Below are 18,005 nucleotides of genomic sequence, written 5' to 3'. Positions count from 1 at the left end.
ATGTCAACCCAGATTGTCTGTAAATAAATTATCAGTACCCAGCTACCTGTCTTAATCTCTGGTCCTCACACGGTCGTTGGACTTCCACGTCCATTCAATCTTCATGGCAAATAACGAATAAAAAACTATACGGACTAAGACAGGGAATACATTAACTTAACCACAAGCCACAACAGCAGCTAAAGAATTACCAAACCTTATCCGTAGGTGTTACCCTGGATACTTCATGAATGGGAGTGTCACTTTAACACAACTGCAAGTCAAGTGTCGAGGGCAGTTGGTGGCTGGGTCTCCGAGCGTTATTACGATCTTTTCAACTGTGATATCTTGACAGGTAAGTCTCTCTCTCTCTCTCTCTCTCTCTCTCTCTCTCTCTCTCTCTCTCTCTCTCTCTCTCTCTCTCTCTCTCCAGTAACTTTTCGAATACGTTTCCGTCCTGCCCCTTCGATATATTCTGATAAGTTTACTAAGCAATCCTGTTTATAAAATTGCGTAGAAGTAAGGATAAATCTTATCGATGTGGTCTAGCTCTTGTTTTGAACTAGCTCTGGTTATTTTTTGACCGAAGGGCAGACCTGGGTCACTCATGGAGGACTACTATTCACCACCTGTACAGGTTGGTGCGACTCTCGAAATAATTATCAAGAAGTCTAAATAGACCAAAAACGCCCAAAGGGCTCTCTCACAGGCTAAAAGCATGTATATAGAGAGAAGTGACTTTGAATTTCATGTCTGCCTAATCAAAAACAACCATTCCAATGTCAAACCTCCCCACTACATGCAAGGAGAGCCGTTCCAAGAAAGAAGAAGAACAGCGCAATCCAACCATCAACTGTTTCCACCCATCGTTACCATGTTCACCTATTTCGCCTTGACAGGTGTTTACCTTTTGTGTGACTCTCATTTATTTCCGTATTTTGGGATTATTATCCTCATCCTAATGTGAGTTTTTATCATTAATCATTCCTTTTAGCCCATAGTTCATTTTGGTGTTTTCCTTTTGCCAAATACATACGTATTTCGTTGTTAATGGGATTGTCAAGACTGTGTACTCATCCTGACCAAAGCGACGGCCATATTTGTTGTCAGTCATAATGAACTAGGGGGTTCGCTTATATTCCTATGTTCTAAATAAGTTAGCCTAGCTTTAATATTATTTGTTGTGTGTTTTTTATTCATGTTTTACCTTTTCTAGACTGACCTAGGGTCAGTTTTGATATATGTGTGTGTGTAAATAACTTTGCGGGATGTGTTTTTTATCCCTTCATGAGAGGGTAGGCTATGGTTAGGTACCATCCTCCCCCCACCCCGCCCTCCCCTTCCTTGAGGTGTGCTCCCCAGCTGGTAGCCCTCCCCTCTCGGTCTTCGGCCAGGGGTGTTTGGGGTACCGTTGGTTCTCCCCCTATCAGCCTTTTTATGGTGAGTAGGAGAACCCCCGTGAGTTATCTCGTCCTTCGCGGCAGCGCTGTCTCACGGAGGGTGCAGTATGATATACCTCTTCTATCCTGAACCAGGTATCTGTTCAGGATAGGTGGAAGAAGGCGGCAGGACCGCTTCCTTTTGAATTAAGGGTGTATTTACTTGAGCGGCATACCATTTCATGATTGGTTTTTAGCAACGCGGCAGACATTCAGATTGCTAATGTCTGCCGCGTTGGCGATTCCTCTTCTATCCTGAACCAAGTATCTGTTCAGGATAGGTGGATGAAGGCGGCAGGACCGCTTCCTTCGAGTTGAAGGTGTACTTACTTACTTGAGCGGCATACTATTTTATGAATGGTTTTTAGTAACGCGGCAGACATTCAGATTGCTAATGCCAGCCGCGTTGGCGATACCTGATCTATCCTGAACCAGGTATCTGTTCAGGATAGGTGGAAGAAGGCAGCAGGACCGCTCCTTCGAGTTGAGGGTGTATTTACTTGAGCAGCATACTATTTCATGAATGGTTTTTAGCACGCGGCAGATATTCAGATTGCTAATGTCTGCCGCGTTGGTGATATACCTCTTCTATCCTGAACCAGGTATCTGTTCAGGATAGGTGGATGAAGGTGACAGGACCGCTTCCTTTGATTTGAGGGTGTATTTACTTGAGCGGCATACTATTACTATTTCATGAATGGTTTTCAGCAACGCGGCAGACATTCAGATTGCTAATGTCAGCCACGTTGGCGTTAATGACGCCTAGTGTGTATATTTTTGTTTTTCTTTTATGTTTTTTATTCATTCCCTTTCTACAGTTTATATTGCTTTAGTACCCATTTATCAGCCTTACCTGCCGCCCCCGCCCCTTTTTTCATAGTAGCTGCAGGATTATACTGAATGCATTTTGCTGCAGTTGCAGCGATTGCAGCGGCAGGACTTTGAAGGGATTGAATACCTTGATTACATATCCCTGCCGCCCCCCCTCCCCCTTTCCATAGCAGCTCTAGATTGCCCTAGTTACATTTTGCTGCGGTTGCGGCAGCGGGGCTATAATTGCAATAATGCTGTTGCTGCGTTGCCGCCTTAAGCTGTGCCCGCCCTAAAGTGGGATGCCACCCTTGGGCGGCAAAGGATTTTTTGATGATTTAAACTCAATAGGAAATCCTTCTTCCAGAATGCCCTGCTGTGAATGCAATCACGCAACAGAGGACATAACCCACGACTCGTGCATGGAGCAATTTGTGGCAACTGTGATGGACTATGGGACAAGGCCCGTAGTTTGGCCCAAACCGAAGACGCCATCATCGCCTTTAAGGCGCTTACTGCCTGAATTTATGAGTTTTGGGAAAAAAACTGTTCATGATGTTTTCATCAGAATTTAAGACACATACTGCGCCTGGATTTGACTCTTCCTGCTGGATCTCAATCAGGGTCGGTAAGTTATTATTATTATTATTATTATTTATTTATTTATTTTTTTTTTTTTTTTTTTTATTTTTTTTTTTTTTTTGCTCAAAATGTTGATTTTTTAGGTTTAGTCTTGTTTACCTGAACTATTCCTGAAGACTTTCCTTTGACGCGTGTCTATAGCAGATAATGGACGACCAAGAAGAGGAGTCTTTATCTGCAATTGCACAGGATGTGGCTTCCTCAAGGGCTTCTTCTCTGCCGTGAGGTGGTTCTTGAAGTTGATGCATCTCGGAACCTGCCCGATGCGATACTGGAATCTCAACAACTGTAATTTCTAAGCCTTCTCCTGCTTTGCCTTTAAAGAACCTCCTATACATGATAAGTTTCTAAGTTTGCCGCCGCCCTGCCAAAGAAGTCATACTCGGCATCTAGCGCCAATCTAGATCTCGTGGATTCACACTTTCAGGGGAAGTCGACATCCAATCCTCTGCAGCTTCTTCCCACGGTTCTATGAAGGGTGGCTCGTCCAAAGACCCCATCTCTTCAGCAGTGACTCAAGAAGAATGTATTGCCTCTGCCGCCCTTACACAGTCGCCTCCTGGTCCCAGTTAGCCCCTTCCGCCTCAGGGGCGCCGCCCTCTCTGGCTAATTCTCAGGATACCTTGGAGATTATCCTTGGAGCAATTAGGGATATGCAACAGAGGATTGTTACTCTAGAGGAACATCCCTTTAAGAATCTCACTATGATTCCTCGTCTGACGCCACCTCTATCCAGAAGAATATTTCATTAATTAGAAACTCTCAGGAGGCACAGGTTCAGAGACGTGGCTCCTCCAAGAAACAATGGGCATCATCCCAGTCCGTCAGGCTTATGAGGCCCTTTTTGATCGTCTTACACCCGATCCTGCTGCTATATCAGAATGGAACGACAGCCCCTTCCATCCTCCAGATTCGAAGGGGGAAAGGGCAGTAGTCGTGCATCTAAGAATTTCGTCCCCTACTCTAGTACGGGAGGAAATGACACAGGACAGAGGTAGATGGAATAGATTCATTAAAACAGCGACCCCGATAGGGATTAACCTGGGAAGAAGACTCCACCCCATTTCTCCCATAAACATCTACGGAATACATTAACGACATTTGCAGAGGGGAGAATTTTGTTCTCATGGAACCGGCCGTCTTGTTCAATTCTGACAGATTGCAGCCGCTTCCTAAGAATGCTGTTCAAGACGAGCTAGGTGCACATCAGAACTTCCTCAGCTCATTGAACATGACCATCGCAGTGGAAGTACTAAAGTTAGTATATCCTAGTTTTACCAGAATACTGCGCTGATTAACAGTTCCCCTAGGGCTGGTCCCGAAGGATAAGATATTTTTACGTGGCTAGGAACCAGTTGGTCACCTAGCAACGGGTCCTACAACTTATTGTTGGATCCGAACCACATTATATCTTGAAATTAATTTCTATTACCAGAAATAAATTTCTCTGATTTAGCGTTAGCAGAGCCGAGAATCAACTCGTCCAACGAGGAACTAATGGAAGTACCAACCAGACAGACCCCTAAAGAGGATCCTAACTCTTCAGCTCTATGCTTTGTTGAAGATGCCCTTACAGCCATGGTAGACAGCCTACAACCTCTTCGCTAGAAAGAAATATGAATTGAGGAAGCTCGCACTTCCGGGCTGTTTTATGAAAAATACTCTGGTTTTAAAGTTCCTCAGTCCAGATCCGCTTTCAAAGAACCTCTCTCATGAGGACGCCTGGCAAGGAGTAGTCACCCAAGCTGTTCATCAGGCCAAGTCAATGCTGACCATGCTTGGTTTTAGGAATCCTGCTATGAAGCGCCCTTTCTCACAAAACCTTGAGTAACTTCAGAAGGAATTTCCAGAATCAGTACACTTCTTCATCTTCTAACAGATGTCCCCGAGGTACCTCAAGAGGTCGTGGAAAATGTAACCTCGGGGCAGAGGTATGATGTATCCAGGCACCCCTAGATGTAACCAGTCTTCCAGGGGAGGGGTAAATCTTTTTAGAATTTGAGGGTTGGCAGGAGAGACTAATACTTTCATCAATATTGTACAAGAGATTCAGGGTCTTCCAATCATAAAGGGGCTGAGGTGGGAGTGGTGCAGTTCTCCATCACACTTCCGTTCATTCTTTCAGGCTTCAATCCACAATTCAAAGAATTTGTTTCATACATGATGAAAATCGGGCAATAGAGGAGACGACCTCCCTCCTCTTTCAGGGCCCCTTATTTTCAGTCCCGAGAAAGATACAACAAAAGACGGATCATCTTGACCTGTCAACCCTCAACAATCAATACAATGTCCGACCTTCAGAATGACAACTTTGCAAGACGTAAGATCGTTGTTGCCAGTAGGAGTTTTTGCCACCTCCATCGACTTGAAAGACGTCTATAGGTATATTCTGAATTTCCGATACACCCATATTACAGGAAGTTCCTCGGATTCAGTCTAGAAGGGAAGAAGTTTCGTTTCAAAGCTCAACATCGCTCCAAGAGTATTCACGAAGATCTGCTGTCCAATTCTGAGGGAACTCGGGCAGAAAGGTATCCAGGTATTGATATACCTGGACGACTGGCTGATATGGGCGAATTCGGGAGTGAGTAGTTTAAAGGCAACAAGGATTGTTTTACAGACCCTGTCTGAGTTGGGGTTTTTTCTTATCGACATGAAGAAATCAAGATTAACTCCGGGACAGACTTTCAGTGGCTGGGGGTGGTTGGGACACCACTTCTGGTACCCTGTATCTGCTGAGAGACAAGGTCATGTCTCTATCTCGGACCCTTTCGTTATTTTTGAAGCAAACATCAGTGTTTTGTCGGCAAGTGGAGCAGATGTTGGGGAGGCTCCAATTTGCATCAATAGTCGACCCTGTGGGCAAAGCCATTTTAAAAGGGCCCAGAATCACTTTTTAATCACGAAGACCAACAGAAAGCAAAGGAATCAGTTATGGTCCATTCCCTCCTTTTCATCAAAGAAGGCTTTAGAAAGATGGATGCATCCAGAGATTTTCTCGGCAGTGATTCCTTCTGTCCACCTCCACCCAGTCTGGATGTGTACACAGATACCTCCCAGACAGGCTAGGGGATTCACACATCCGCAGGGCAGATGTTTCAGGGTGCATGGTCTCATCCTCTCTCAACTTGCATATAAATATTTTAGAGATACCCGTCGTGTATATTGCCATCAAGAAGCTGAATCTCCAGCCAGGGATCCACTTCAGATTACACTCAGACAGCGCAACAGCAGTGGCCTGTCTGAACAGGAAGGGGTCCGGGAAATCAAAGCCTCTTAGTGAGTGGACACTCTATTCTGAGGTTTTCTTCAGAGGAGAAACCTAACAATGACAGCGTTTCACGTGGCAGGGGTTGAGAAAGATGTTATTTCAGATGCGTTTATCCCAGAAGCCATCCAATACCATCGGAGTGGTCTCTGGATGAGACATCCTTCCACTATGTTTGTCTCCCAGTTGGAGATGCCCCCAATTAGATCTTTTGCACGAGAGAGAATTCCCAGTTACCTCACTTCGTTTCTCCAGTGATCGACCTCCTAGCAGAGATCGACCCAAACCCTCACATGGGACTGGAACAGGTGGCAAGTAATTTAACCTGTTTTTCCTTCCAACAAAGATGATCCTCAGAGTGCTCAGTTATTTGGAAAACTTCAGAGGAAAAGCAAAGCTGATCGCCCCATTGTGGACTGCCCAGCCATGGTTCCCTCTATTGCCAGCAAGGGCAAAAAGAAAAGACTCATAATCCTGAATCCAGTACTCTCGCAACTAGTTGGGAGGAATCGTTGCTTTTGTGCCTCAAAGATTTTCCTCCAAATAGCTTGCTGGAGTTTATGATTAAGATTCATAAGTTATACTCTAGTGAGGTCAGCAAGAATTTTATTTAAATCCTTAAGAACTTCTTACCAATAGACAATATCAGTCTGTGTGGAACTCTTTTGTCATTTTATTAGATCTAATCATATTAGTAAGATTTCAGTGGAAACTATTGTAGCATTCCTGAGAAATCTTTTTAATGACAGACATTTATCTCCTACCACAATTTCAACTTATAAGTCTGCATTATCTGATCCTCTTAACTTGCTTTGAACATTGATGTATCGGTTCATACATTTCCAGAATTTTTATGAAAGCCCTTTTTTTAACATCAAACCCATGATTTCCTTGGTACAAAGTTTCTTTGTTTCTTCAGATAAGGTTTTTAAACTTTGCATTGTCTTCAAGGTTCCAAGAGAAACCCTTGTGTTAAAGATAGTTTATACATTACATTGTTTCTAATCTCATTTACTACTGAGCTCATATGAATTTCTTGATTTTTCTTCAGAGAGGGTCAGACTGTTTCCTGATCCAAAATGTTTTTGGCCAAGAATGAAACGTCCTAATTCTAGACGTGAACTGATTTTTATCACTAGACTTAAGGATGATTAAGGAGGTCGCCATCCTTTATGTCCGGTGCATAAGTTGGAGAAGTACCTTGTTTAGACTTGCAATACAAAATTTGTGAAAAATTTTTTTGTACACCCAGAAAACCTTTCTGACATATCAATTAATAAGTTGAGACTATTTATGCGTCAATTTATTCGTTGGGCTGATCCAGGTCCTTTCCCAGAACTCACGATTTGAGAAGTCGTAAACTTCTTTTGCTTTCCTAAAGGTATGAATAGCAAAAGAATTTGTGATCTTGTTGGATGGTCTTCTATAAACGTTTTCAGAAACATTATTTGAAGGAGATGTCTATTACTTCCTCGTCTTTTATCGTGCTGGGTTCTGAATCTGGAAGCATATCTTCACAAATTTAATTAATTTGTTTTTTATATACGTCATTTGTTATCTATTTGTACATAAGGTACTATTTTCATATTGTCTAAATATATTTTCATACAATCAACTTACCTGTCAGATATATACATAGCTAAGACTCCGTCGTCCCCGACAGAAATTCAAATTTCGCGGCACACGCTGCAGGTAGGTCAGGTGATCTACCGTCCTGCCCTGGGTGGCAGGATTAGGAACCATTCCTGTTTTCTATCATATTTTTTTCTGTCGCTTGGAATGTAAACAACGTTTGCAGTTCCTCCTGACTTGATTTTTGGATTTCATCGCCATCGATCTTCTGGGCTATCTTTTGCAGGGAAGTACTGGATCTTTGGTTCGGCATACGCATATTAATTTGTTTGATAACTTTGGCTCGAAAATTTCGAAGAATTGTTTACGTGTAACTACCGAACTTTTCGGTAGACAATCACACAGTTTGCAAGAAGGAAAATTTTAATATTTATTCATAATAACGTGTAGTAAATGTTAGAATTGATTGAGCTAACTTCCTTCTTGACGATGTAAGGAAAGAATAGTTACGCTTCCTTTAAAAGTTTATATAGCTCTCGTACTAACGAGCAGTTAGAGCATTAACATTACTAGTAGTGTGGTATCCTCATCTCCTTCTTACTTACAGAATCTTCAAATTCATATTGCAATTTTGAAGACAAAGGAATGTAGCTCAAAATACGAGCTATTGAAAGGTAAGAAGTGTTTTTTTTACTGTTAGTGCAGTGGAGGGTGCGTTCTGTTCGGCTCTGTTTCGCTCCCAGGCCTAGACCTCTTCCAAGCTCACATACCCTGAGTGAAGGAAAGTCGAAAGCCTTACGGAGGTTATGGAGAATCCCCACCGATCAGGCGTCCCCTCGGCAGGATCTGTAGAACGTCCCAGACTGCCAAGTTCGCCATTGGAAAGGCGTCCTAATTAGTAGAGGGTGCGTTCGATCGGCTCTGTCCTCGCTCTCAGGCCTAGACCTCTTCCAAACTCACAAGCCCAGAGGAGAAGGAAAGTCGAAAGCCTTCACGGAGGTTATGGAGAATCCCCACCGATCGTGCAGTTCCCTCGGCAGGATCTGTAAAACGTCACCCCCGACTGCCAGGGATAGCCATTGCAAAGGCAGCCTTTAAAAAGTGCGTCTGTTCTTCCGTTTCTTCATCTTACATCCGAAAAGACGAAGAATGTACATGTTAGAAGTTCGGACGATCTGGCTCGTTCTCTGAATAAGAGAACACTGACTCACTGAGCGAGAGGCGAGAGCCAGCCAGCAAGCTAGCGCGAGCCACGTTCCAACAGCCAGCAGCGAGCCGCGTTCCAACAGACTAGCGCGAGCCGCGTTCCAACAGACTAGCGCGAGCTCGTTCATACAGATAAACGCGAGCCGCGTTCCAGCAACTGAGTGCGAGCCGCGTTCCAGAACTTTTTCTTGGCGCATGGCGCCTTCAAAGAGAAAACAGACGGCTTAACTAAGAGCCTTATAGTAGAATGGCAATAAGAAGGATGCTTCCATTGAACGTTTTCTGGCAAGAGCTCGTATAACAAGACTAGAGGCGCTCGGATCTATTAGGGCGCACGGGACCTTCCACGCAAGCGGAACGTTCAAGAGCGAGTCTCCTTTCTAGCGTGCGGAACATTCCAGGCTGCGCGGAACTATCCAGACGCTAGGCGCTAGGCGCAAGGATCCAGACGCCAGGCGTCAGAAGATTTCAAAAATCTTCATTAGAGAAGAGGTCAGTCGCGAGACTCCTCTTTGAATTTTTTAACTTGAACACTTTCCCCTGCAAAGGTGCAAGATGTCGCACAGGCGGCCGTTGCTTTTGTCAGAAGGATTCTGATATTAAGAGAAGCCCCTTTTCATTATTCAGAAGACTCCTTTGTTAGGCAGTTCCTCTCAATGCGGACTCTCTCCTTCATCCATGCTCTTCCCTCGTTTTGAGGAGCAAGAGCTTTGGGAGTTTTTTCTTAATAAGATCTCATCGATGTTTGGGTATGATGGCGGATAGAAAAATATCTACTTCCTTCCGTAAACCCTAGTGATGAACAGGAATTCTGTCTCTTCCGCGATTTATGAAGAAATCACGAAGATTTAAAGAGTTCCTTGATTAACTTCGTTCTTAAGGATATATATTATGTATAAGTATGTATATGTATGTATATTGTATATGTATGTAATATATATATATATATATATATATATTATATATATATATATAATATATATATATATATATATATATATATATATATGTATATATATATGATATGTGTTGGGTACTCTTTCATCGTTCTATTAACAAAAAGAACGAAGATGAGTCAGAAGGTAGTAGAGTTTCTGCTGTATGAAAGAATACGATACGGTCAATTCATAACACATACCGTAGTTTTAATTCTTTTCTGTGCAACTCAATTACAAGTATCCTTCTTACGTCTCTCCTAGGAAGGACTACGCTTAAAGGGATTGTTAAGGACTACACCTACTTAGCTTCTAGATTTATCGAAGTCTTGTTTCGCTTAAATATGCTTTAATAAGAACTTCCTGAAGTTCGATAATAATTTTATTAAATTCCTTTATTAATTGGAGTAGCTGGCAACTCTGGAAGAGTAAGCGGGACTCTTTGCTTTCGCTGAGAGCCTGAGACCAACGCAGTACGCTATGCCAGTTACTGTCAGTACCATGTAGGTGTCAGTCATGAGCGGTCGGCGAATCTCTCTCTCCTGCGGGATGGAATAACTTTCCGTATCTCTCCCCTACAATCGCGGTCTTAACCTCGGATTGAGGGGATAGTTAAGCTAACATAAATAAATATTGTATGCCTTTTGCTAAGAAGCTTTCAATAAGAGAGATAGTACAACCTTTCAATGCGGTTTACCGTAGGTAACATTATTAAAGGATTCTATCGCAGCAGAACATTATATTATGTAATGCTCTCAGGCTTACGAAAGCATAGCTTATTAGGATACCTGCTCAGAAGAAGATGGATGAGTCGGATGGGAAACATTCTCTTTGGGGCAGAACTTGTTTCCCTGAATGGACTATACTACGTGTATAAAGTTTTTTCCTACTAGAACGGAATTAACATGTGAAAGGATGTCGGGTACCATAAAGGCACAGGTGTTCTGGCAACATAACATAAAAAAGAATTAGAAGAAAAAAAGCGCCGTCGTGGCGCAACGCGCCAGAAGTACCAACCTAGCGCAATGCTCCAGAAGCGCCAGCCTGGCGCAGTGAGCCAAGAGCACCATCCAAGATTTTCTCGTTTTAGCGAGTTATTAACCTAGGAGTCCAGTAGACTCTCGGACACCAAGCTCGGTAACGGCAAGATTCGTTCCTGATTTCGTTACCATCATTTAATCACTTAGGCCAGTTCCACGACACTCTCATATCGCATAGAGCATCGAGAATCTCTTTTTTCGCTCCTATTCGCGTTAACAAAGAGATCCTTCTCGATCAACGATAATAACTGTTAACATGTTTAACATTTATTGGAAAGAGTTGTGAGAAGACGAACAGGCTTCCTATAGACTGCTTCCTTTTCCTACTTCTCCCCCGATTGAAGATGTGGGGAAAGCTTCAAGGAAGATTATTCTTTGCCAGTACAAGAGCAACTGGCCTCTTTGGTGGGAGTGTTAGCGCCTCGTAGGAAGGACGTTGCGCTTCCAATCAAGAAGTCTCGTCCTCTCTCCCCTGCGAAGCGAGAGGCGTCATGCAGACGTGAAGCTTCCAAACATATCGCAGAGGCTTCGGTTTCGAGAGCGAGATCGGGAGAATCTTGCGGAAGACACGTAACGCCAGAGAGACGTGAGACGTCGTCAAGACATGAAATAGTCATTTAAAGCTGCTTTTTAGACGCGAGGCTCCAACCAAAATTTTGGCGCCATTTAGGACGCCTTTTGAGAGCGAAGCGTCTTCCAGGCTCGAGGCAAGTCATCCAGACGTCATCCAGCACACAAACGGGAGCGTCAGCCAGGACGCTTGGCTACTAGAAGCGTCATCCAAGCGGGAAGCGTCATCCATTTATGGAGAGAAGCCTGGGCTGTTGCGCCTTCCAGGACTATTAAAGCGGGGAAGAGGAAGGAATATCATTCCCTTAGCCCCTCTCCTATTAGGAGTTTGTCTCCTCCAGAGGAAAGACGTACTGAATTAGCAGACGGAGACTCATCTAGACCCCGAGTTAGAAGTAAACTCGGAGGAGGAGTATCAAGGAAGAGAAGGACTGTCGAACTATAATGTTTTGACAGCCTTGCTTCTAGAGAGTATGGAGACGACTTGACTCCTGCCTCTCTCCTTCTCGCGCTCCTCTTTTCTCGAGTGCAAAGACGAAGAATCTTCGTTTTTTCTTAGAATGAAGCCCGCCATTTCGATGAAGAGGGCTCTTCAGTCTTTAGACTCTTGGATGAAGTTGAAGAAGGAGTTAGTTAGAACGGTCTTCTGCATGCCTCCAGCGAGACTAGCTGGTAAAGAGGCATTTGATATCAGACGGGAGAGAATATGGGTATTTCTCTTCCGTCTACGTCAGAAGCGGACTTTTCGACCTTAGTTGACGCTTCACGTAGACAAGGTGTGAACTCTGCCCGTATAACTTGGGGCATTTCAGAACTGGACCATCTCCTCAAGGGACTCTTTCAGGTATTGGAAGTTTTCAACTTCTTAGATTGGTCCTTGGGGTGATGTCCAAGAAAGCCCATGATTCTGAAGGACTCGAACCAGAAGTCCTTCTGTGTATTTTGTCTTGTATAGACAAAGCGGTTCAGGATGGCTCGGTTGAGATCTCCTCTTTGTTTGGAGCAGGTCTTCTTAAAAAGAGGACAGTATATAGTGTCTTTTTAACCAAAGCGGTCTCCCACGCTCAGAGGGCAGCGCTTCTGTACTCGCCTTTGTCTGACTTTTTGTTCCCTTCTCAGTAGTGAAGGACATTTCTCGTTCATTAACTGAGAAGGCGACTCAAGACCTTCTGACACAGTCAGTAAGGAAGAAAAAGAAACCTGCAGACAGCCCCGCCAAGAACACTGTCATTGGTCTGATGAGGAGAAAGACCGGGCCTACAACCTGACACAGATGTGCTAGATGCGAACATATAGGACAGATAAGAGTGTCCGATGTGGACATTGCCAGACATCCTCGAGACTCTACCAAGCTCGAAGCTCCGGCAAGTGGGGAGGAGCCACCCAGGCGCGAGGCGGCCAGGAAGAGCGAGGCGCCAGGCAGGCGCGAGGTACCAGCCAGCGGCGAAGCTCCAGGCAGCGCAAGGCGCCACTCCAACCGGGCGCGAGACGCCAGCCAGGCGAGAACTCAGGCAGGCGCAAGGCGCAGGCAGGCACAAAGCGCCAACCTGGCGCGAGACGCCAGCCAGGCGCGAGCGCCAGGCAGGCACAAAAAGCGCCAACCTGGCGCGAGACGCCAGGCCAGGCGCGAGGTTGCCAGCCGCCGCGAAGCTCCAGGCAGGCGCAAGGCGCCACTCCAACCAGGAGCTAGACGCCAGCCAGGCGCGAAGCTCCAGGCAGGCGCGAGGCGCCAGGCAAGCGCGAGCAGCCAGCCAGGCGCAAGCCAGGCTCTAGGCGCGAATCTCCAGCTAAGACGCGAAGCGTCATCCAGATGCGAGGCGCCAGTCAAGCGAAAGGTACCAGACAAGCGCTAGGCGCCAACCAAGAGCGAAGCACCAGCCAGGCGCGAGGTTCCTGCCAGGCTTCAGGCTTCAGTCGGGTGAGATCCATTTCAAGAAAGCCCTGGTCTCTTTGAAACATGGAGATCTCCTAAGCACTTCATAGTGACTTGATTCCTTCAAACAGCTGAGAATTAAAAGCGCAGGAAAGTGCGCGCTTTTTGCAATATTTGTTCTTTACATAACAATATGTCATATAAGACATATTAGCTGTGTTGTACGGTAGAGGCAACTCTGTGTTGACTTCTCATTACACAAAGGATGTCAAGTTTAACCTACGAGAGATCTTCTCTTTTGGTTTATACGTGCTCGGATACGTTACTGGGATAAGGAGCGACACTGATCCTTAACTTTGAGTTAAAGTTTTTTAACTTAGTGAAATTATTGGGGTTTTTGAAAGGAGTGTGGGGATAACTCTTTCAATTTGAGCGCGAACCCTCGTGTTAGGATCAGGTGATCGGGATCGGTGTTGCGCTCCTTGCATAAGGTGTATTGTCATATAAGTGGATCAGCACCCATTGACAAAGTCCTTTCAGGCTCTGCCGAGTAAGTGGATAAGACCCCTTCGGCAGGCCCACAAGAACTCTTGGCCATAGATCACATATCTCGCTAAAGTTTCTTGAGGTGATCAGACTACTGGGCAAACACCCACGAAGTCTACCACCTATCAGGTAGGAACCAAGGTTTTATTTATACCTACAACATATGTTGTTTACCTGTCTATTCCATATAGTAGCTGTCTCTTACCCTCCACCGAAGGGTGCCAATCAGCTATGTCTAATATCCTTGACCAGGGTAAGTTTTGATTGTATGAAAAATGATATTGTTTATGAATACAATAAAAGTTTCAATACATACTTACCTGGCAGATATATACGATTAGGGCCCACCCAGCCTCCCCGCAGGAGACAGGTGGAAGAGAAAAATATGATAGAAAACAGGAATGGTTCCTAATCCTGCCACCCAGGGGCAGGACGGTAGATCACCTGACTACCTGCAGCGTGTGCCGCGAAATTTGAATTTCTGTCGGGGACGACGGAGTCTTAGCTATGTATATATCTGCCAGGTAAGTATGTATGAAACTTTATTGTATAATAACAATATCATATTTCTATTATATATATATTTAGATTACAATTTATGTCTGTGTTAACAACATAATGGGATTGATGTCATGGTGTCAACTGGATACCTGGTATTCTACTTAAGTATAATATGTATACTTTATCTCATTTTTTCTAGTACCGATACCTATCTTTTTAGGTCTGCCTTTATTAATTTTTGAGTTTTGTGGTGGATTATGATTTGGTTAAGGGTTTTTGAGTAAATAACTACTTGTTTACTGCATTTAATTTATTCAATTCTTAACAGAGTCAAGATTCAGAATACTTATATTTAATTTATAGTAATAATGATAGTTCTCATTAAGTTCAAATTTCCAATGATATTACCTCAGGTGTATCCTCTTCCATCAGCTGTTTCCTTTCCCTTCCCTTCTTTCCCTTGTCATAAAAAATTCCCCTTTTTTCCCTTTTTTTATGACTCTTGTAAATACTCCATGAGTGACCCAGGTCTGCCCTTCGGTCAAAAAAGGAGGTTTGACGAAGGAAAACATTATTTTTGACCAAGGCAGACCTGGGTCACTCAGACCCCACCCTTCATGGTTTTCTTTCCTTTTACATTTCACACAATTCGATAACCACTATATTAACTCAATAGTGAACATGGTAACGATGGGTGGAAAAACGTTGATGGTTGGATTGCGCTGTTCTTCTTTTCTTTCTTGGAACGGCTCTCCTTGCATGTAGTGGGGAGGTTTGACATTGGAATGGTTGTTTTTGATTAGGCAGACCTGAAATTCAAAGTCACTTCTCTCTATATACATGCTTTTAGCCTGTGAGAGAGCCCTTTGGGCGTTTTTGGTCTATTTAGACTTCTTGATAATTATTTATTTCGAGAGTCGCACCAACCTGTACAGGTGGTGCAATAGTCCTCCATGAGTGACCCAGGTCTGCCTTGGTCAAAAATAATGTTTTCCTTCGGTCAAACCTCCTTTTTTTATGTGAACCCTAAATTATAAAATTAAGACCCTGAAGTGGCTAATAGGACCCTGAAACTAACTTGGCCGCATTATCGTTCTATAAATCCTACTTCAAAGTGCTCGTGGAATAAAACTTGAAATTATATTTGAGAAATACTCAGTATACAGGTATTTCATATGTTGGTAAATTGCGGGTGTTCCTGTACCTATCATAGCCACATGTTGATTCAGAACTGCAAAACCTTTCTCGAACCATTTTCCAAAGGAAAGGGCAAGGTTAAAGGCCCTCTGTGAAGATTTCTCCTCTCTGGGTTTCAGTAAGACGTTCTAAGGTGACTGGACTGTAGAATTCAGCACTATGAATAACATTAAAGTTAAAACAAAATAATGCATTGAAATTGTAGCATGCTTTATGCTTTAATCAGTTTGTACTTATACTTCTATTTTTTCATTGACTACAATCCTGCCCAGTGTGCTCGAACGAAAGCATCCCGCTTTCGAGAGGTAACATGACAATCGTAACCTCTTCTCCGAATTTCCTGGCGCTAAATTCGACCGTCACCTACATCTGCCCTCCCTTCATGTCAATGGGGAATGGCGTAACCGCCATGAACTCGACCTGTGTCGCAAATCGTTCCCAGGGACATCCAGGACCCCCAGCCTACTCGTTTCAGCCAGATGACATTCCTGATTGTAACGGTGAGGCTTCTCATAAGTCACTTACAACGGTACCTACGTATAGGTATGTCTGAAGGCAATTATGTAACTCGAATGTCTGAAGTTGGAGCGAAAGATGAATTATTCTCGGTCATCGAGTCTGAGAGTTTCACGATCATAATCCGGAAACCTATTGGTCAACAGTGTGCCAGATTTCATGTATATTCGTATACGCACAAGAAAAATGGGCTTAGATCCAGAAACGAAGATTGTCGCCAGTTATAGTCGAATTTCAGTTTTAGTAAATAAGTACTACAAACGACAGCTGTTTTGAAAACATACTTAATCTCTTCCCGAGCTTTACCATGTCGTTCACGAAATCTGATGCACTATTTTGGCCAGTAGGTTGCCCTTGGCTTTTATGTGTGGGTCTGGTTTGTGCTTTTATGTTTTTAATTTGATTGCTGCCCTTCCATTCCAGTGTGCATTGATGATCCTAAACTTCCATTTCCAGTGTGCATTGATGATCCTAACATCGCAAATGCAATCTCCAGCTGGGATAGGAATACAGATTACGTGGTTAGTGACAGAATAAATCTCACCTGCAATTCGGGTTTCTTCTTCAATGACACTGCCGATGCAAATACGTTCAAAGAGATTCATTGTACAGATTTGGGTTGGTTTCCAGACCCAAGGGATCTAAGGTGTCATCCAGGTAAGAGATATTTGTTGCGTCTTTTGTTGGTTTTAGATTTATGCTAAGGTCACACATTCACGTATCAACGCACACACGCCCACGCATGAGCGGAAATTGCTAGTTGGGAACAGCTTACGTCAGTAAACCGTAAATGTAACGTAAAGCATACGTAAAATCGTAGATGTACGGTGACGGGTCGTTCGGGCTCTAAGCTCCACCCACTTGGGCGCCGTAGCCCGCTCCAGTTTTGAAATTTGTGTTTGAAGGAGTTTGAGGAGCGAAGTGGTTAATAGATTACCAGGTGTTAAGTGTCATTGCACAACCAAATGTATACCATATAAAATTGCAAGTCTTCTTCCTAATTTCTGATGTTTTCACCTCTAAAAGGCCTCGATGTTTTTCAGAGATCAGAGATGAGTTAAAGACATCTGCATCGTTTCCAGTGATCTCTTTCTCACAAAGAGAATTTTTATTTTGTTTTTTATGAATGAATTTTTTTTGTATTATTTTTTTATTTTATTTTTTTTTCTTTGAACGTCAAGAAGACTGATGACCAGATGGAACTGTCCTTCGCTTTCATTTGTGATAACGCCTCTTTCATTAAATGCACGTTTTTCATTTCAATTAATTTATAAATTTGTCCACACTTTTCTTTAGTACTAGTGTAATTCTTCCGTCAACTGAATATCACCTTATTCATCATAAGAACAAACAACGTTACCGACATAACTGCGATGGAAAAGAATAGTGATTGACTTTTAACTATTTATAGGCTGTACAGACCCTTTGCCAAGTGGTGGGCCTAACATGAGCGTCCCTGAATTCCCCCAAAGAGACTTTGGCGCCGAGCTCACTTACACCTGCGACGAGGGACTACATTCCAGCGGCAAGTATTGTTTTTGTTTTTACTTTTTCTTTTCGATTTTCATTCTGAGATTCTCTGTCGTTTTTCATTTTTAAAACCACATTTTCTTCTAAATAAACAAAAATAGAGTGCTTATTACAAAGCTCTTGTAAGAACTACCGAAAGGATTATTTAGAAGCTTAACACGCACGCGCTCGAGAGAGAGAGAGAGAGAGAGAGAGAGAGATTTTTTCCTGTATTAGTGTGGTTTCATGCTGTGGAGTTTGAAGATCTGTATACGCAACCAATTTATATATTGCTTAAAATTTGTCCACACACATTTTCCTGTCAGTTAAAAGGTCTTTTGAATCTTTTTCCAAATTATTAATGACAAATTCAACTTCAAAATTACGCTAAAGCCCTATAAG

General features: G+C 43.4%; 1 long non-coding RNA gene across 2 annotated transcripts; it reads left to right on the top strand.

Moving 5' to 3' along the window:
- Positions 1 to 858: 858 nt before the first annotated feature.
- On the top strand, positions 859 to 17,795 carry LOC135195474 (uncharacterized). Of its 2 annotated transcripts, none has more exons than XR_010310147.1 (3): positions 859 to 942; positions 16,551 to 16,751; positions 17,506 to 17,795. It is a non-coding gene; the product is annotated as an uncharacterized LOC135195474 (long non-coding RNA). The 2 variants fall into 2 exon arrangements; XR_010310146.1 differs by lacking the exon at positions 859 to 942 and adding an exon at positions 15,470 to 16,078.
- The last annotated feature ends 210 nt before the right edge of the window (positions 17,796 to 18,005 follow it).

The sequence above is a fragment of the Macrobrachium nipponense genome, chromosome 16 (assembly GCF_015104395.2).
Source record: "Macrobrachium nipponense isolate FS-2020 chromosome 16, ASM1510439v2, whole genome shotgun sequence".
Taxonomy (NCBI): Eukaryota; Metazoa; Arthropoda; class Malacostraca; order Decapoda; family Palaemonidae; genus Macrobrachium; species Macrobrachium nipponense.
The sequence above is the reverse complement of the archived record's forward strand: the minus strand, read 5'-3'. Positions and strand labels throughout refer to the sequence as shown.